At 37.5% G+C, this 22,528-nt stretch overlaps 2 non-coding genes across 2 annotated transcripts; both read left to right on the plus strand.

Moving 5' to 3' along the window:
- Window positions 1–10,976: 10,976 nt before the first annotated feature.
- Trnav-uac lies at window positions 10,977–11,049 on the plus strand. Its single transcript has one exon. It is a non-coding gene; the product is annotated as a tRNA-Val (tRNA).
- An 8,924-nt stretch (window positions 11,050–19,973) lies between these two features.
- Window positions 19,974–20,046, plus strand: Trnav-uac. Its single transcript has one exon. It is a non-coding gene; the product is annotated as a tRNA-Val (tRNA).
- The last annotated feature ends 2,482 nt before the right edge of the window (window positions 20,047–22,528 follow it).

Here is a 22,528-nt window from a genome sequence, read left to right on the forward strand (position 1 = left end):
CCCGCGACTTCGTCTGCGTTTGATTTTGTTTTTATCGTATTCAGTATTGCGAAGCCTTAAATGAGTACATGTGACTATCAATTAATTATAGACAAATAATTTGCAATAAAATAAAATTGCGACTATAATTAAATATCTAAGCTATCCTATCTCTTAAGTTGGAGCAGACTGCTCACGGTGTGCCAATTTAATTTAAAATCGGTTAAGTAGTTTAGGAGTCCATCGCGGACAAACATCGTGACAGGAGATTTATATATATTAAGATGTATATAAGCACCATTTAAGTATTTCATAGCAAATTCTATAAGCGATAAGGTGGCCAAATTGTATACGTGGTTTTGTTATATTTATCTTTTTGTTTATGTACTTTTTGAGGTGTGCAATAAAAGTATATTCGTTCATTCATTCATTCATAGTTTTTACAATGTAGGTGTTATGGAATATTGTACTTTTCACCCGTGTTCCCTGCCTAGTGCCTGCGCCACTAAAGTCTTAACTGTGGTAAGAAAAAATAACATGTACCCAATGCCCACCCCCACACACATACATCCTTTGCTCTGTTGCTACGTAAAAGAAGGGCAAATCAACAAACAAGTTGGGGTCTATGATATACGTCGGGACTCAGCTACAGAAATATGTCTTCGCTCAAGTGGATTACATTCGCATTTTGAAATACGTCTATTATAATTCAACCTCGACTTGAAATATGTTTATAAACAGGTGAGTTTTAATAAAATTAGCTCTAAAACGCGAAACTTTGACCGTCGCTACATTGTGGCGAGAACTTTGCATAACGAAGCGGGAAAAATGGAGAGGAATTTAAAAGTGCTAATAGTTTGCCCCGCGGCCGCGGCGCTACCACTGCCCCTTTGACTCAAGGGGGGCGACCTCCCGGCCACGATAAAGTAAACGAAGTCTGCTGCTAAGTTACGAAAATACTCTTTTTTTAAAAGACTTCTAAACGGAGTTCAAGAATTGAAATATAAAAATCAGCACGAGTGCTACGAGAACCGTGGCTTAGTTGGAAAGGCGTTCATGGCGCCAACTATTTAGAAAATGAGTACCTACTAGATTTTTAAAAAGATATAAAATTAGATCAGCAGCTTTTCTTTATCTATTAGTATAGTAGTAGGTAGAGCTTTTTGCGAGAGAGCTCGGCCGGACAAGTACCAACACCATGCTTATTTCTGTCGCAAAGCAGCATTGTTGCAATGCGTCGTACCGGTCTGAAGGCCGTGGTTGCCGATGTTATTACAGGCAGTAATCTGTTGTAGTTGTCAAATTTGAGCTTTAAATTAATGACAAGAAGTCCCATTTCATTATATCGTTTTAATGTTTTGAAACTCGAAAACGACTTTACGATTGCAAGCGTACTAAGGGTAATCACTGACGAGTTGCCTTTGAACATATCAGCACCACTCTGTAAACAATTACGTGTAATAATGACGTGTTCATAATTAATGAACATCTTGCCTCGCAGGCACGTGCTAGGAGGGAGGGCTCCGCGGAGGTAAGTAACTCCTAATTGAAAGCTTCGCTTACCGCCGAACGATTTGAATCAGAAACAGAATAAGTTTATTTGCTTGAAACATATTGATGTTACTTATTTTTAATACTTAGAGTATAGGTACAATGTTTCGCCAAGTAATCGGCAAGCACACTTAAAAAAAATAGTTCTGTAGTTTATTTACAACTTTTTAGTTTTTTTTGTAGTTACTATTTGTGCATCGTTGTATCACCTGCGTAAATTACATGACATCCTATGCAAAGATCATAATTTGTCATCACAATGAACTGAATGAATTTTATCAAATTGTTCACAAAATGTTTTAAATACGAAAATATTCCTTTTCTTAATATAGCAACGAACACTATATTATGTCGGTTTACTTTGGCCGGCGAAAAAAAAACTCGTCGCGCCATTTTCCGTGATCACTATTTTGTTAATATGTTCGCTTTTTGGTGTATTGTTAATAATTTAAAGCGTCGAGTTTAAATTGGAAAGTAAAGCAATAGGAATAATAATCGAGGCACTAATCGCGAGTGAATAACCTGTTTCGACCAAAATCTAGAGAGCGGCCTACGAAACTTTCATACAGTGGAAAACAGCAAAAATTGGTCAGTTATTTTTGAGATACGTTTAAAAGTGTGAAGAAGATTCACTATGTACTATGTCGATATAAAAATTCTTAAATAGAACACAAACTTTATGCGAACTCTATCTATTCTTGCTTTTGGAGCTTCAATATCCCACTATTTGATCAAAAAACCCGACCAAAGGCGAGTCAGACACGCATACGTACCATTATGTAAAAATTGAAAAAAAAAACACGTCTGCTCCCTTAAAAATTTATTTTATTTAGTTTTTTAGTATTTCTTGATATAGCGGCAACAGAAAAACATCATCTGTGAAAGTTTCAACTATCTAACTATCATGGCTTACGATATACAGACTCGTGGCAGGGTTACAGACGGAGTGGCGGACGGACAGCGGATTCTAAGTAATAGAGCAGGACGCTTTAATAAGACTCCGCTGTCCTACCGTTTTACCATTTGGGTAGGGAACCCTAAGAATCAATTACAGTTTGGCTTCAGTATTTATCGATTGTAGAGTGATCAAAATATTAAAAAAGTTCAGATTTCGACTTACTTGGAGAGACTGGTTACAGTTTTATTTAGATAAGACTCAACGCGCTTGTCAGCCCAAGGCGTGGGATCTCGTGCTCCCCCGGCTTTATGATGTCGCGTAGGTATACACATGTGATGTAGTAGCACGCTCCAAACAATAACACGAATGAATTCTGAGTGGGTAGTTACATATTCATGTACGCGGCCACGGAGCGTTAATAATTCCGCCGCGTGCGGAACTAGGCAGGGGCTCGGAGCCCTCAGCGCCCTCTGACGTTTGGGTTGCCAATTGGAACATCTACGGCCTTTTAACGCGGACAGAGAACGGAGCGATAGAGAAAGCAATCGCTATGTTAGTGTGGTGCGAGAAATGTCCCTTACTGGCCTTAAAGTAATTCATCTACTCAGCTATCTCTATATACTTTCGCGACCACGTCAGTGTTTATTACGAGATCGTAGGCATCAAACTACCTCATCTTTTTACGACCAGGCACCCTTCGCTCTCATGAGAGACAGGGGCATCGGTCTCTCAGGATGAAAAGGGCTTAGGCCGTAGTCCACAACGCCTGTCAAGTGTGGGTTGGTTGACTTCACACGCCCTTGTGAACATTACGGAGAACTCTCAGGCATGCAGTTTACCTCACTATTTTTTCCTTCACCGTTGAAGCTAAATTAAATATCGCTTATATTCAATTTCTTAAATTGAAAATGCACATAACTCCGAAAAGTTAGAGGTGCGTCGAACTCGAGCTAAAGTCGCTAAAGGCTTCATGAGACCGGACCGACGCGGGGTACAGAGTTGGACAACGCTAGGGCAGAAACTGACTCGGTAGTCGAATTCAGGACCTTGTGACCACTAGCGGCACATACCAACTACTCGACCAAAGAGGCAGACCAACCACCTACGTATGTATTCCCGATTCCCAATTCTATATTGAACTCGCTCAAGAACAATAAAACAACGTCCGAAGCCACGGGGGAGTGTTATATGACAGTGTAACATAGGATCCGTGGCCGCAACGTGTCGGAGCAGGCGGCGCGCGTGCGGACGGAAATACCATTTTTCAATGTAGCGAGTAGTTTTACAACGGGTTGGAAACTTTAAATTGGAAAATTTTCTGCGGGTGCTTTTACGGAAAATCTATTTTTCTTATCTTGTAACAGTCTCTTGAGGACTTGGTGCAAACTATGAGTAAAGTAACTACATCAAAAATAGGCGATTGTATACCAATAATATAATAAAATCGATGATAGCCTAGTGGGTAAGGCTTTGACTTTCCTTTCGTGCATACCGAGCTCGAGCCCCGTTACTCACCACTAACTTTTGAATGAATGAATGAATGAATACACTTTTATTGTACACCAAAGAAACAAAAAGTAGTTACAAAGATATAAATACAATCAAGAGAGTACAATTTGGTGGCCTTATCGCTACATAGCGATTTCTTCCAGGCAACCAATGGCGTAAAAGGAAAAAACGTAGAAAAGAGGTAGGTGGTAACTTTTCGGAGTTATGTGCGTTTTTTAATTTAAGCAATTAAAATATCATTTGTTTTAAACAAAAACTGCATGCCTAAGAGTTCCCCATAATGATCCTAAAGGCGTGTAAAGTTTCCAAATCCGCACTTGACTAGCGTAGTGGATTACGGCCCAAGTGGAGCATTGAAAAGCGAACGGAATAAACAAACATCAAAAAGCCCAATAATCATCATTATTGCTAAATAAATCATTCATTTTAATTTGAACGAAGCTGCTCTCACAGTTGCTACAGAAAACATTCCCAAGCAGACCGCTATATATGTACCCTTTCCATTCTGAAAGAATACCCGTGCCCTGTAGTGGGCTGGTAATGGGCTGGTATGATGTTGATGATGAAGACTCTTTGAATTAGATAAAAACAACGATTTTTTTCTATTAGATGACGCGTACAGTAGTTTAAAGAGAGACTAAGGAGCATTGATTGTAGGAGGACAGGTAAGTATTTTATTGGCAAAGCACTCGGGCCAACTTATTGTTTTGTTGTAGTCTCCACGTTTAACAATTAGATGGCGCCACAAGATTCTACACGAACATTAACACCAGATCAGATTATCCTAATAGTAGGTTCGATCACGTCATAGGTTCTGTAGAATCCAGTGGTAATGTAGGCTTATGATGAGGCTCTATTAAGCACGACGGATTATCATCGGCTTGAAAAAGCAATCATCACAAAACTACAAGCAAACAAGAAGGACACCGACAAATAGACCGCCTAAGAACCGTTTAGGGCCTGGAGAGCGGTTTTTCCGAACTGTGTGCTCTCATGGCTAGATTGCTTGCGGACTGCTCGACGACGACATCCTCCGGAATTAAATTACTAATAAAAGCTCTAAAAAAGAACCACAAAAAAAGATAATATAATCCAAATTTTAAAGAAATTTATTTTAAGCCGGCCTATTTTATAACGTCAAGTCTCGCTGTCTTTAGTGACTCTACCGGCCGCTCTAACGGTAGATTTCACCGTGATGAAGCCAGCAACATATTCAGCAGTTGATCTTATACATCACAACTTTACAATGTAGCAAAAAAGAGCAGTCATTTACTATTTTTGCTTCTGAGAGACGGTTGACATGGTTGTCTTGGACCAAACAACAAGCAACCTTAAATTCATCAAAGTTTAGTAACCTCGATGTATAAAATGTGATTGGATACATTATATTGGATTGGATTTATTATGCATATGCAGGTAAATCTAACTTAACTTTTGGTATCAAACAATAAAAAGCAAAGTTTATTGCTTTTCTCAGCCGATATGCAGATAACACTATTTTATGTTTTTTGGTTGGATTCAAAAAATTTATTATACGAAGATATTCTATTAAATACTCCGAGCATATCTATCGGCAAATAATAGTCTCTAAATAATCCACTTAAAGACTCTTTTATATACTCGTACCATAAAAATAGGTTCTGTAATATAAAATTAGCAGCTTGGCACCATAACAAGTACTCGTAGGATATTACACTGTCAAAGTATGTTTTAGTCTGTTAGACTGCGACGGCGGGTTGTTACCAGCATATCGAATTAGCCTTCCTTATTAGTTAGAATAATTAATTATTAATTAGAATCCTTACAGCCACCGAGAACTTGCTTGCTTGCGAAAGACGGTAAATAGCTACTTTCTATCGGATAACGTACGGCCATTAATAACCTTTCCCGGTAACATTTTAATGCTTTATCAGCGACGTCAGATAAGGCGCTAACCCTCGGCGTGCCAGTGACGTGTGACGTCACGTCATTTGGGGATTAATCTGGCGCGTGACGGGAAAAGGTCTCTCGTGAGGGAAGGATTGGAAAATTACTCGTGACTTTATCATGTTTGGAAATTCAATTCTTGGCTTATTTGCATTTAAGGTTCTAATATGGACGAAAATATTTTCCGACACTCTCAAACAGTTAAGTATTTACGGATTGCCAATGTGTAGGCGTAGGCGAATATGGCGTTTGCAGTGACTCTACCACCGATTCGAAAGGCAGATTCTCGCGACTTAGGCTTTGCTTATTTGACATTTACTCTACATTATCGCGGTTCAACTTATCCGCCGCACGTACGCGCCACGATGCGAGAGAACAGAATGCAGAGACTAGTACAGTGCCTTAGTGTGCGCTCCCTAGTCCGAAGGGATGTCCAGGTACCCTGTACTGCAACGTTATCAAACTTGCTTAGCCTGATCTATTAGAAATTAATATTGTGGTAGATAATGGTAAGATTGTTGATGTTGGGGGAGACGCCAAAGGAAGAAGTGGCAATGTATTTTCCAGGATATGTCGTGTGGATGACCCTACTGGATGAGACAGCCTTGCGGCAGAAAGCTTTGTCGAACCTTGGAGAGGCCTTGGTGTGTATTGTCGCAGTATATTTATTTATTTACAACTGTACCAGTAAGCTTGGAAAACCAGTTATGTGAAGTAGAGCTGGCTCTTTACTGCTGGTTTTTTTTTATAAAAACACAAGTTTTGTTTCATCCAAACTTCGTGAAGTATTTCGGAATCGATGTGAGCCGCCAATAAAAGGAAAATAATTTTAAATGTTAAAAGGTAAAATTGAAACATAATTTCTGAAGCGAACGGAAACATTAACAAAACGAAGCGGAACGAGGGTGCCGGCTCGGGCGAATGAGTGTGAAATACGAACAGAAATAACTACTGTACCTACTGTATGTACTGAAAATACTACGTCAGCGAAACTCCAGAATTCCTGGTAATTGTAAATATATTTTATCAATTAACCTGTTTGCGAGGTATTCACTGCGATAATTATAAATCTTAGTGTGATGCTATATACAAATTATGTAAAGCCTATATATATAACTCCTTAATAAACGGACAATTATTTTCAGTAATACCTGGTAGACCAAGAAGATGGCCCATGTTATGGTATGTGGAAAATCATCGCCTATTGATGTATTAAAACAACACTTCGGAGGGCATGTAAGGATTACGTCCTACAAAGTGCCCGAATACACCGGCAACAGTGCCCTTCAGACCATATAAGAACTTTCCTAGACGAACTCTTTCACAAAAACGCTACGACTTATAAATATTTTGTGCAATAGAGCAAAAAAGGACGAATCGTACAACCCATTGCCGGCCTACTACATGACACGGGTCTTATTTTTTTAAAACGCACATAACTTAGAAAATTAAGAGGTACGTGCCACGCTTCGGACTCAGCCCCCCGAGATTTAAGCTAAAGTCCACTATCACCGCTTGTAGAATTAAATTATCATCAATAGCCTCTAACAGAAGCGTTTGCCTACAACCACCACACCGGGCAGACGGGTTGGTGGTCTCATTATATGGTAGTAGTAGCACTGAGAACGCTGCTGAAATTATACCTAATATTATACTTATTTTATTATGTATTCTTATTGCAACATAAAGTCAAGATTTAAATTAAACATTCGTAAAGCTTTCCTCGTTCTATGGTCAAATTCGATTGCTCGGGGTCAGCGGATCCGCGGACAATGCTTCATCCAAAATCAAATATCGCATATTTCAGGCAATGGATTCCCCGGTATTGTCGGCGAGAAGGGACGCATGTAATTACGTACTTACGTCTGAATACGTGCCTACAGCTCCCGACATCAAGGGTTTTGATTGGAATCAAATTCCTATACTTCATTATTTTCATATATATCTTGGTTATATCTGCCACAACAGTTGATGAATGAAAAATCAAAGAGTCTCTGTTTATAGGCATTGTTTATCCACTTAGCCTAGGTACCACAAGGTGGGCCATCTACTCGTTCCGTCCGTTATTACTATAAAAAATAACACTTTAACAAACCTTCTGTTGTAATAGCAATTTATCCTATCAAAGTATCCTACTTTCGGTAGGTTTCTAATGCTATGCTTTCCATTTTTGAGGCACCTTGTTCGGGCCACTGCGTGTACCGAACACTGCACCGTCAGCAGTTTACGCAATCGTCGAGCCTCGTGGCCATAACTAGGACAGTGCACTTCGGGCCGCCACTCGACGCGTACTCATTATCAATATCATTATATCATTTACATATCATTATCAATTATATCATTGGAAATACAGTCCACTTATCAATCTCTAGCAATCTCTATCATTTATCATCACTCCACAAAGGACTACACCCCACATCCTTTTGGTCCTTCGAGCCGGATTTGAACCAGCGACCTATGGATCACCAATAATTTAACTTGTTCATACGGAGCGGTATCAATTATTTCTCGAGTCGACTCCTGGAACTCTTACGACGTGCCAGATGCAGAGACCGAATAATCATTACCTCAGTACGTTTAATAAATTCTGTAACATCTGCTTCGCGATTACAAGTTACAATCACGTTTTCCAGACACTACGATTTAACCTCTCGCAGCTTTTACTTGTTTTTATTATAGAGAGAGTTTATCAATTAGTCTCCTAATCTTAAAATGGGTTAATATGTATACCTAGGTGGAACTAAACAATCTATAGCTACATATTATAACCATTTTTGAAGAATATCTTTTGACCTTCTATCTAATCTGAGTTCACCGGTGCGGTTTCGCCAAACCTTAAGTCTATCAATCCCACGTGCCCCGCAAACTTTTTCTTTTTCGCAACTAGCTTATGTGTCAGAAATTCAGGGTCATAACAAGATTTCCTCATTTTGTATTTAATCATAGAGAGATACCCCGAGCAAAGCTCTCTATCGTCAACTAAATGACTCATTACTTGCAAAATAGGCCCATATCACATCCCATCCCAGCGGTCAGCATGTACGGTATGAAGACATTGGTTTTCGAGCACTGAGGATTTTGTATATGTAAGTAACGTAGGTACGACACATCGGCCCAGTAGATTACATTAAAACAAAACTAATTCAAAGCTTGCGGCATTTAAATCGAATTAATAATTTTTGAAACAAAATTGGCTTATTTTACCTACCTAAATAGAACTTAAAAGCAAGACAAGAAGAATATCTTGAGATAATAATTAAGACGTCCCATTTGACACACGTCCCACAACGTAGTCCCGCACCGTACAAGAACAGTATTCGAGGGCTGAGAAGCTCGCCAGAGATAATAATTAATTACAGCCATAATTCAGTCGAATTTTATGCAACACTTAACATTTAATTTAATTTGGTTATGAAAGCCTAAATGAAGCCATTGTAGCGGAACACAATCCGCCGCCGCTAAATCAGTTTCAGTCGCAAATGAAATAAATTCATCAAATTGATTTGCATTTTTAATTGGACTTTGGGTTCTGAATAAGTTGTGCAATTTGTTCGTCGCCTTAATTTAGTTCATTAAAGCGGAAATTATATTAAACGGCTTCTCAGCCTGATATCGTAGGCCGGAAAACCGCAGCAATACAACCTTCGACATGGAAACTCTTCATTCAAGAGGTATGAATAGTGCGCGTCTTGTTTTCACGAACGTATAATTAGCATGATATACTTAAATTAAAATAGTTTACAATTACAATTCTAAAACTAATTGCTTTAATATTCCAATACTTAGTTCTTGCCCGCGACTTCGTACACGTGTAAATTTTGATGTGTATGCCTATATCATCGAAACAAATCTATCCCACATGAACTGTAACTACGCAGTGTTTTTACTCTGTGAATTGCAGAAACAAATCCGGAACCCTACATTAAGCCAAATTCAGAATATAATCCAGATCCGTTTACCCGTTCTGGCGGGGTGGAGTTACAAACATCCATACTAGCTTTCAAATTTATAGTAATGGTATACTCGTAGGTATAGAGCAATAGCTATAGACTAAGCTTTTTATTTGTCATCATCAATATAAAGAACAGGAGTAGAGTTTATGCTCTTAAACTCTCTACCCCTCTCTCTTTTGCGAAAGGCATCTTGCCCAGAAGCTGATCGTCACAAAAAAAGAGAGTATTTTCTGAGAACGTAGGTATTCAAAATTTAGCCTGTTTTTCTCCTCACAAGTGTGATGAAAATCGTCGTATGAAACATTTATGGTACACTTACTTAGCTTTCTTATCGCGCTCGCTTACACGGTAACTGTACTTTTTACATAATGTACTATCATACATGTCACAGAACCATCTATGCCACGTAAGTAATCTTTAGTAAGCGAGTCTTATGCGCACTTGGTTGGCTTTTTTCATACTATTATGCAAAGTCAGCAAAAGTTTTTCTCATCCAATACGTTGTTAAATGTAGGAAAGTTTCAGTTATAAAGTGTCAAAGCTGGAGCGAGCCGCCTCGAGCATATTCATATCGCACTTCCGGGTACTCAGGGGCCGGAAGCACTAGATCGTATGTTTTATTTCCGACGCAAAGAGATTATTGTTATAAGTTTGACCGGTTTTTCTATCCCTACGTTTTTAACGCTCAAACGGATGGATCGCGATTGTATACAACGCGATTGGTTGTCTAGCGTATGTATCAATTAATTTTTATGTTTGAGGGTCAGTAGAGGTCGCTGAAATAGTGGTTTTGTGTGGCATAAGTGACCATCATCAAAAAACCGCGATGGACTTATTAAGAAGAAACTACAACTTATGACAATCTAGTTTACTTTGGAAAAGGAGCCCATCCACTGAGTTTGCCACCGACAGTCAGCAGCTTCTCTTGGATACGATAGATTTTTGATAAATAGCTTTATTCATTAAGCACATTATTTGAATTGTAAGATTTTGTAGGGAAGCAACATTTATTTTCGGCACAGTTTTATTTATTTGTGTAGACTAATGAACCCGCAGTCCGGTTTGGAGAGAGAAAGTCACTTGATATTAAACTTTGTAGACACTTTTTGCATAAGTACATATGCTGTAACATATAAGATTATTTCAAAGCTATCATCACCGGTTCCGTGGTGTAGTGGTTATCACATCTGCTTTACACGCAGAAGGCCGCCAGTTCGATCCTGGCCGGAATCATAAGTTTTTGCTTAGGTATTGAGTTTTGCTCAGCAACATAACATATTTTACAATTTTATTTTATTTCTTAAATATTTGCAACCAAAATAATAATATTAATAATAATCGTTTATTTCAGGCTTTACCCATACAATTTAAGATCAGTAAACAAGTAAAAAAGTAAAAATAACACTTGAATCCATTACTTCCGGAATATAGATGAACTATCAAAGTGGTTCATACTAGTGAAGCAATTATGATTGAAACTAGAATTAAATGTAGATACAACCTCATGGAACCTCTCAAGTATAGTTTTCCGTTAATTAATAAATAGATTTACCTTTAAAATAGATATTCTTTCACATACTTAGTATAGACATATATTTCTAGGTCATGAAGGTGACATGTTTATGTTAGAACGGAACTTATTAGAGTTTTAAAAACCGGCCAAGCGCTCAATTCTTTAGTAAGTAAAACATTAGCGTAATTATAATCAGGCATTGCAAGGTTCCCACAAAATATTATAATGAAAGTAATGAGGTAGATATTTCCTGACGGTTCAAAGGAAACGCTTAAAAGATTGAATTTCTCAAAATTAGTTCCTTTAAAGAGAGACGTAATTAATCACTAAGCGGACAAAGTAGCAAGTTATTTGGAAAGTTGGCTAAATGTGAAAACTTTTCAGTGGGCCCAATGAGCCGAGCAATGGCCGATTTAACTAACTCCAGCTCGACACTGGGAACTTCATTCATTATCTCAAATTACTGATTAAGGAGGCAAGGCGAGTCTTGCTTTAGCTAAACTTGCGGTAAGTCATTGGTACCTACCGCAAGAGTTGAAGTTGCAACTTTCAGTAGCATACAGTATCACAATATCGAAGGAGGTATCTTTTACATTCTATTATTAAACAACTGACTACTACAGTTATCTTATTCCACCAGTAAGATCCCTTAACTACTGTAAAGTGGCGCTTAAGTGGGCACTTATAAGTAGTTGGAAGATAAAACTTTCAGTTGAACTCTGTATCTAAAAGTTAAACTCATGGAATATTTCCGTAAAAAGATAGAGATTAGTGTTATCACAGTATTTAGACTTTACAGGGCTCTAGCGTAGTGATAAGCTTATAAACGCAAGGTCCCGTATTCGATACCTGGCACGGGGATATAATATAACAATTTTCCTGGTCTGTTTTGGTGGGAGGGTCGGCCATGGCCAATTACCATCTTACCAATTAAACGTTCAGGAATGATGTCGAAGACGAAACCATTTAGAGGTATGAGGTTAACATAACTGACTGACTGACTAGGTCAGCCAGCTACTATCTTAGACTGCATCAACACCACCAGCTGAGATTGAAGCTGAGGTCTTACGTGATAAATTAATACCTGCACGAGCCTCTTACATTGTAGTGGGAGATGGATGAGTGATCATTAGATGTGGGTCTAATGCCCTACATTTGTTGCTCAAAGGAATTCGGTAATTCGGGCTTAAGGAGAATGACCAGTTCAGTATGGATCTTGGGCTACCCTGTTAGGGTCTGACAGTTAAATTAAACCCATAACCTTATACGCACCGGAATGCTATATCGCTTAGCGGCACCTCTTTTTCGGTCGGGTGGTAGCTAGCCACGGCCGAAGCTTCCCTCCAGATAAGACCAGAGAAAATTCAGAAATTGTAATTCCCAAATTGCCCTGCTGTGAATCGCATCCAGTTAGAACCACAGCGCTCTCCGCTGCGCCAGTACGTCAAAACCACTCTTAAATATGTTTCTGTCTCGATAAATGTTATCATAGCATAAAGCTTGATTGTTCTCTTTTCATTCACGGAAATATTTCTATATTGAAACCAGATCCACATTCCATAACAGGTGTTACCATTGTGTCGTGTAATGAGCGAGTGTACGAGGCACGTGGAAGTGTGGATGCCGAAGTAGGAGCACCAAAGCAGGTCACTCGCCAGCGCTCGACTGATTTGCGGTCGAAACGAGGCCACGCACACATCCATTCACCGAGCAAATATCTTATCCGTGGGTTACAAATCGTATGCAAACCTCAGCTCTTTCATAGGGAGTAGATATTTCAGTAGCCCTTTTCTTACAGAAGAAAGGTAGGACGTGAATCGTTTAAGCCACCATGAATAAAACATTTATCAATATAGGACGCAGGTACGAGTGGGGCTCTCAAGGGTTTAGCGGCCTGTCGACAGGCCCGCCGGGGTAAGTAGATACGCTCTTTGTACGATTCAGTTTTCATTCAGGATGATCAAGCCTGAACGATCAAATTAGGTAAGCATAAGTAGGTATATAATAGTCATTGCTCGCACTCTACTGTCTACTGATTATAAAATAAATTTATGAATGGTTTTTTAAAATGAGGAGTTTGTTTTCCAATAGAGGTGTTTTGATAAAATTTTAATGTCTCTGAAAACCATGGGATGATATAGAATTATATTCTACCAAGCCCCACGCTAACAGGCTTCTAATTCGGTCAATTGTACACATTATTCAACTTCCCGACTATTTATTATCGTGCACCCATATTTATAATATTATAAATTCGAAAGTAGCTCTGTTTGTCTGTCTCTTTAGCTCGCCTCAACCGCTTGTCACATATCGATAACATTATGCAAAGAGATAGATTGCATTATGGAGATGTTATGCGACGCTTATTTTCCCGGAAAACAAATAGTTCCTACAGGATTGTTTAAAATTCTTTATTCATATGGAAGGGTATCTAAAGGTGTTAATAGAGTTAAAAATATATAAAGCGACGCGGTTGGAAGTTAAAAATGAAATTACAATCGTAAATTTAATTACAACAAGGGGCGCAACGTGGAAGCTATAGCGTTGTTTCATCACAAAACTAATTAAATGAATCATTTATTCATTTCATACATCAAAATATTTTGGCTGGCCACAATTTTTCATTTAAAACAAAAATTGTTCTTGACACGTGAAATGCTGGCGCAGGCTTCCTCTCCTACAGGGCATTTAGAACTTAGAGCAACGGAGGTACGTAGACTTTAAAGATCGTTTTGTACGTAAGTGATCAGATTTAACGAGTATCGACAGCTTAACGTGCGCTCTGAGGCCAATATTAGGGGATTCCACTTCATTAAATGCTTACTGCCTACAATTGTCAGGTATCCTGTCGTACCAATTGTATGCCCAGCCTGTGGCATGACCCTAGCACATTGCGATATGCTTAGATGCCAGAGACCAACGAAGCACTTAAAATGTGATACATCGAGCTTTCATCGCCGAATTAGAAACAAAACGCCGACGTCGACAACTAAAACCTATTACAAAAGAAGCTTTATTTAAAGATACAAATAAACCTTATTTTCTAAAATTTTTGATTTGTCGGATACCTACGCTAATTCGGCGGTAGAGGAGCGACATATTATAACTACTAGCATCCATTCCATTGTGGAATAGCTCAGGTACTCTGAGACATTGTTCTCAGCCAATAATTGATAGCCCTATACTTGATTATTCTAAGAATTTAATGAGAATAACTACACCATACTTTACTCTATGTATTTTAATGTTTTCTCTTTCCTTTTGTGTGTAATTCACCATCGTCATCATCATATCAATCTATTATCGGCCAACTAAAGGGCGCAGTTCTCCTTACATAACGAGAAAGACTTAGGCCGTAGTCCACTACGCTAGCCCAGTGCCGATTGGTGTATTATGAGTAATTGGTTATCTATAAAGTGCGTGACATCATGCTCGTTTAAGTAGTACAGCTGTACTAATTTAGTGTTAAATAAAAATAATAACAAGACAATGTTAAGATGAAATATGATTAACGTGGACATCGCCTCAGGCGGCTTTTTGCAACAGCTTTGATTCAGCTAGTGCACAGGTCTTCTAGGAAGGATCACGAGATCGATTTTGATCGAGATTCGATCGAAAGTGGCATTGACGTTGTGATCATCGCAATGCCATGTTCACGTTTATCGTAATAGCGAATTGGGCCATTAGCTACAATTGTGATAATTCATCAATAGCCTATAACAGTCCACCGCTGGACTAAAGGCATCTCCGGGAGCAGTTTTAACTATAATCTTTGCAAGCCATGGCTTATATGAAAGGTTTCTCAATTGCGTGGCAGTTTATCAGCAATAGAGTTAAACAAATGTGGAATGCCTTGCCTGAAGATGTAGTGACAGCAGTATCACTGAATCAGTTTAAGAATAGACTGGAGAAACATCAAAAAGAAAAAGAGCACAAGAAATTATATAGACGCATCAGCGAAAGCTGCTTAGTCTATTTAATAATAATAATAGATGGGCTGCTGTCCGTTCTCCGTTTATTCCCTTAGCCGCCTCGTACGACAACCGCGGGGCGACGAGTGGTGGTAGCAACTGTATTCTGACCTCACCGCTCTCACAGCATGAGCTGGATTGAAAGCGACACACGAGTGGATCCGGGGTGACGCTCGTGTCAAATGTCTTTTATATTTCTTGGTCCCTAAGTAAACGGAGAGCACTCGATTAGTTGTGTTGACTTTGGTCGAGTTTCAGCCAGCATGGGGCCGGGCCGCAAAGTGGTCTAAACAAGCAAACTTCGATAGAGTTTGTAGCGATTGATGGGTAGTACATATATAAACTTGTAGACACCAACTACCTACGAGTTTATTATAGGTACTAAATATCGAAGCTCTTGTGATTTACTTCAGCACACGTTTGAAATCGTTGTACCGTCGGAATCATATCAATTTGTGGTAAATTCAGACAACCAATAAAGGGAACAAGAAAGGATACTTGTGATTACTAAATTGGCAGTTCTCCAGGCCATAGATTTCCAGCACGGCTTTCTATCAACTTTGCCATATCGCTGCGTGATTTATCGTTTCGGTACGATGCCATGGAACACAGCTATTATTTGAACTTATAGGATACCTAATAATTACCAGTCTTGCTAAGTTCCTAACTAAACTAATTAAAATATTAAGTATTTTCTACCCAAAAAAAATAATACTAAACAACTTTTGGCGTCGGCGTCGTCATGTTTGATTCGTGCTCAAATGTGTTTTTTAATTATTAACCTTGAGGAAAAGTATTTCTAGGTTTTAAGATTCTCCCCAAAAGGCAAGCCCCCTTTCAGCGCCAAACATGGAAATTAAATGTGTATGAAAGTTTGTAATCATTGACATTTTATTTCCATGTTAGGGAAAACACAGTCCATAGAACTTGGTATTTTGGCTTTTGTACTTTTTACTCTAAGAAGACGCAGTAACGAGCATCCAATAAAAAATATACTTACAACTACGTTAATTTATACCTCGCGACTTTGGCCATAACTCCCTTTAGCCTTATAAGTAACAACTTATAAGGCCCGGGAGTTTATGCTTCCTGTAAATACACCAAGTTTGAAGTGCCGATAACCGATGGCACAAACTGCACACGGAAAAACTTGCTAAGTGTACCCGTAAGTTGAATGCTGCGCGATGTCACAACTTCGGGGCAACTACTTTGCAACTGTCATTAAAAGTTGCGCGATCATCGCCGCGACGGCTGCACCGGCAGTCTAATAGGCTAATGCGTTATACTTATACGGGATTTGTTCAGGCATTTTAAACTATTTCGTCGTAAAACCTATCGAGTATAAAAAAAAATACCTTATTAAAAAAAAATTATACCTACTAACATATTAACAGACATAATTAACAGACATTTGACATTTGGTAGAGGTAAAGCGAGATACATAGCTAGACTCTCACATCAAAGTTGTCAGGAAAACAAGACTTAGTAAAAAAGGCGTGGTTTTCCTACATAGGAAATATATAAAAGATGGTGATTCCATAAAACCAAACTGTTTTATTTCTGTTTAAATGTAATTGTAGAAAGCAGTTACTGATTTGTCTATTACTTTACTTTTAATAAAATATTCTATTAAAATATTACTCTATTTCTATTAAAATACATTAGTGTTTTAAATCTTCAATAAATAATATGATTCGACCACAAATTCGGAAACCATAACATAAACAATAAGTTTCGTCCGGGAAATGGGATTAAATTTTTTATCAATTTTACTTCATAGCTCCGTTACATTGGAACCCTATTTTAAAAATTCTTTTTTTATTTGAAAGTTTATACTATCAAGCCTGTTTTCTCTAAGTTTAATGAAGATCTGATAAATATTGTCGGAGATAAAGGACATAACTCTTCACAAATAACAGCAAGTCGCAAGGCATATATAACAGGCTTAGTTCTGCTGCCTATGCAGTAAAGAAGATACGCCACCTGACAGACATAGAAACTGCTAGGCTAGTCTATTTTAGTTACTTTCACAGCAATATGTCATATGGAATTTTACTATGGGGTAATGCTGCTGATATTGGCACTATTTTCGTGCTGCAGAAGAAGGCTGTTCGTGCGATCTATAAAATGGGTCCGAGAGAGTCGTTGAAAGATAAATTTAAAGATGTTAAAATAATGACACTCTATAGCCAATACACATTTGAAAATTTAATGTATGTTCACAAAAATATATCAAAATTTAAAAGAAAATGTGACTGCAATAATTTGAACGTTAGAAGCAAAAATAAACTTGCAGTGCAGTACACTAGACTACACAAAATAAGCAATTCATTTAAAGGAAATTGTATACAATTTTACAATAAATTACCGGTTGATATCTTGGGGATGTCACTAAAGAAGTTCAAAGTTTGTATTAAGCGAAAGCTTATAGAAAAGTCCTATTATAGTATAAAGGATTACGTAAACGATAAAAAAGCTTGGGTGTAAACAATTGCTCTAACCAGGTTGCTTCTTAAATATTTTCTAATGACAATGTGAGATGGTGATAACAAAAAGAACACCCGGCTAAGTTTGTTGTGGGCTTCTTCTTAGACCAGGGCGCGATTGGAACCCTCGTAGCTTTAGTTTTAAGTTTACGATTGTAGTTATCGCCATCACTACTCACTGCTATGTACACATTTTGTATATAATAACGCATCAAAAGTGCCATCTATGTGCCTATTTGAATAAAGAAATATTTGACTTTGACTTTGACTTTATGGGACAACGATCCCATATGCCTTGCGACTGGCTGTTGTGGCTGGCACAACCATCCTACTACTATTAACAACTAAAATAATGACAGCATACATAGCGAGTCACGATGATTATGATGTCAGCATCAGATCCATTCTAGCTTCTCGATTGACTCATACGCGGACGAAGTCGCGAGGGCCCGCTGGTTATTAATAAATATAAAAATCATAATTGGGTACAAACAAAGATTTAAACATAAATAACATCATACTAACATTTAGGAAACACTAAGAATACTTATCTTTATTCTAGCAGAATGGAGACATAGCTCACCCAATTATCACACATGACCCGATCCCTTTTTAGAGTTGCGCCGTGTTTTATAACTTTAAAGGTAGGTGGGAAACTACGTCCCACCACCTTCCTATCGAATATATGTTATTATCCAAGGTGGTAACCTAAGAACCACAATAACAAGTAAATTTTTTAATATTATAATAACTTTACCAGAGATATGCTTTTACGATAAATCATAATTAAATATGATATGAATTATCAAATAGTTACTTTAACTATTATCCTTAAATCTTACTAAACCAGTACATCATATTTCTTAAATATAGTTCAACGGGTACATACCACGATAATATTTTGGATTTGTCGATATTTCGACCCAGTTGCATGGATCGTGGCCACGAGGGGACTGCGTAGGTACGAGATGTCAAGTTGGATGTCTCGGGCAGAATCTGACTACCCGCTTTCGTGTTCTATTTGTCGGTATTTCACGGACTGTTCGACACACTACACTGACAACGTCACTTTTAAATTGAAAAGCTGTACGATGCTTTCTTGGTTTGCCTAATTCTACCACTATGTCGAACAGTCCGTGAAATACCGACAAAAAGAACACGAAAGCGGGTAGTTTATTAAAATAAGTATACTTTCTTATAGTCTCTGACTATATTCTAACACATGCATTCGACACATCATTTTTCCGGCGATCGAATGAAATTTTAGAACACGAACGCTAATGTGACCTAAATATTATAGTTACATATATCCCTCCCGGACTTTTTTGGTAAGTAAATGAGTACTTTGATCGTTATTCTTTTAATAACAGCTCGACCGATTTCCATAAAAAATTTAAATGGCACCACCTGGAAAGTATGCCCTTTAAAACAAAAAAAGATTCCGGTGAATTGAGAACCTACTTCTTTTTGAAGTCGGTTGAAAATACAGTCCTCTTATAATAATATCGAATGAAATATAAAACGCATTAGGAAATATTGTGCATTTCTGAAGTCCCAACAGTTTTACCTTGCAAATATCATGCCTATTTATGTTCGAATTTCTGATCATGCAATCTAGGATGATTGTTTCGTCAAAGTGACTTCAGTAATTTTCATAAGATACGCTTTTATAGAATGTTTCCTGCGAAAGTGTCAGTTTGTTTGTTACCTTCATTTTATTAATAAATTATACCGATCATGGTTAGATTTAGCATTAAGGATAGGAAATAGAATACTTTTCACAAAATATCCTAAATTTATTAATTATTGGTTTTTAACACATTAAAATAAGAATACTTATTTAATCGTTTTTGACAAAAACTTGAGAAGAAATACCTTGCTTGCGTCGTCCTTGCTACGGTAATTTTTATCCTGGAAAATAAAACTGGGGCAAAGCGCGGGTTATTCTTTTTATATTTAAAAAAACTTACAAATTACATCTTTATTTTGATTTAGTAGAATATGAAAGTTTGTATGAATTTAACTGTCGCAATAGAGATTGTACGCGGACAATGTCGCGGCAACCGCTAGTACTCAATATTTTATATTTGACCGTAATTCGATTATAATATATAATTATTATAGTCACTTTTACTTGTCTCTATGTGATCAAGTAATTGTATCAAAATTTAAACACTCTGCTCAACTGGTTCCGTGGTGTAGTGGTTATCACATCTGCTTTACACGCAGAAGGCCGCCAGTTCGATCCTGGCCGGAATCATATATTTTTATATTTTGGCAAAATTAGTTTTTTTTAGAGCAGTTTAATATTTTTTTGCACGAGAGAATTATGCCATTTTAATTTTACAGTAGGTTTTTAGTTTTATTTAACTAAATATTTTTTTAGACAAAATTATCCAAGTAGAAACTAAGCAACCCTTATTAGGCAGAAAACTACCATTATTGCGTTTTTTTTTGTTATGCTTTGTTTGTAAGTTCATTGCTGTTATGTGACCTCTGTCCGTACACATCTTAACTGAGTACCTATATTATTTATTTTTACATTTCAATTCACATGTGTAAAAATGTGTGTGTGAACTGGCTGCGATACTTATTATTTACGTACTAAAAGTTTTATTATTACTATTATATTTGTATATATACGAGAAGGTACGTGTCGCCGACTTTTGGCTGTCAGGTCATATTTTAGAAAAAACCTCTGGTATTTACTAGAGTGATATCTTGCAACATATATCTAAAAACCGCCGCCCGCCCAAATCCTTTAACTCCCAGAGGCAATCGAGGCGGCCATAACGTCTGCGGCCAGTGAAGCCATTATCTAAGTTGCCGGCTCGTCCTGCGGTCACGGCAGTTATGGGAATGGAAACGTCAACACTCCAGCTCCGGCTGAGCGGCCTTAATGCTTAATGGTCTTAGAAAATGGCGACGAGTGAAAGATCTTACGCGGCTTAGGTACATGCTATATAAATATCTCCACAGTATTTTTAAAAAACTTGTGTGTAACTGCTTTCTGAGTCCAAGGCTGTGGGTTCGATTCCTACTACTGGAAAATGTTTGTGTAATGAACATGAATGTTTTTCAGTGTCTGGGTGATTATCTGTATTATGTATTTATGTATACTATTCATAAAATATATTCATCAGTCATCTTAGTACCCATAAGACAACCTACGCTTACTTTGGGACTAGATGGCAATGTGTGTATTGTCGTAGTATATTTATATTTATTGTACGCAGTGCATGTATCCCTTCATGTATGCTGATATTACATATACATAAAATTCTTTCTTCACGAACAAGTCTAAACGATAAAAGAATAATGTCATCTATTCGAGAGCATCCGTTAACATCTTGGCTAAATGAAAATCAGTTTAAATTCGGAGGAATTAAAAAAAATCCCTGAGTGAAGTCGGCTGCTGTTGTCATGCTCCAGAGATATTTTTCAAAATGTGAGGGCCAACCCAGGTGCTCTCTCAATTCCCTTACTCTCATAGTCCGGGTGTGAGTGGATGCTAATGGAACATTGTAATGGTAATAAAGCCTAAAACGGCCTATAGCGTTGTTTAATATCGTGTTTTATTGCGGCCGGCAGCCGGGCGCGGGTGGGCTCGTGTTTACGGCCGGGAACTGACGCCGCTTATGAGGCCGTAATGGACGCCGGCCTTATTAGCTTTTGTGAAATATTGCGCGTACTGGGAGCACCGTTGTTACTAATGCCTATTTGCGGACTGAATGTATATTCAAATTACAGGCCGATAGCTGTGCCGATAGAGAATGAGTGGAAGAATGTGTGTCGCATAGTTTGTTTAGCTGTAACTATGTACCATCTTAACACTATGCAATATTATATATATAAGCGAAAGCTTATTTGTTTGTTTTTCCTTAAGGCCCTGACTAAGCAACCAATAAACTTGATTTTTGGCTTAGAGATAATTGAAAGTTACGGCCGATTGCCGCAGTGGGCAGTGATGCTGTTTTCTGAGTCCAAGGCTGTCGGTTCGATTCCCACAACTGGAAACTTGAATCTCAGTGTTTATCTTTATTATTTCTTTATGCATATTGTTCATAAAAATATTCAAAAATTATCTTAGTACACATTACATAAGCTAGATGGCGATGTGTGTATGACGTCGTATATTTATTTATTTATTTAATGAGTAACATAGTCTTTTCACATGAATGGACGGAGTTGAAAGGAAGGACAGTAACCTAGGCTACTTGGTTTCTAGACTATGTGTCATACTATATTTATCACTGTTTACTTATATATATATTATTTATTATATTATATATTATATTTTATGTAGTATATTGTACCTTTATTTGACCTATACCACAATTAAATCATCTTACTCACATCCTGGGGTAGCTGGAAGAGATCTCTTATAGAGATAAGCTTTCCTTTGTACACTTCATGTATCTTATGTTCACAATCACAATTTATGGTACGTGAATAATAAATAAATAAATATGTGTTAAGTTTTTAAAAATCCGTAAAAAACACGAGCAACATTTAGTATTTCATATTATTATATGAAATAAATTCTTGTATAGGTGGTACCTACCGTGTTTTGAATTTAAAAATATAACTCATTTAAATTTTATTGTCTTTGAGTATTTTTTATAAATTATTTTATTTTGGATTATGTTACATTTAATTACAAAAACTAATAGAAATAATTTTTCGATATAAAATATATTATTATTTGACAGTAACAACTATCCATAACCATTTCAACCATT

Source organism: Pararge aegeria, chromosome 16 (assembly GCF_905163445.1).
Source record: "Pararge aegeria chromosome 16, ilParAegt1.1, whole genome shotgun sequence".
NCBI classification, from domain to species: domain Eukaryota; kingdom Metazoa; phylum Arthropoda; class Insecta; order Lepidoptera; family Nymphalidae; genus Pararge; species Pararge aegeria.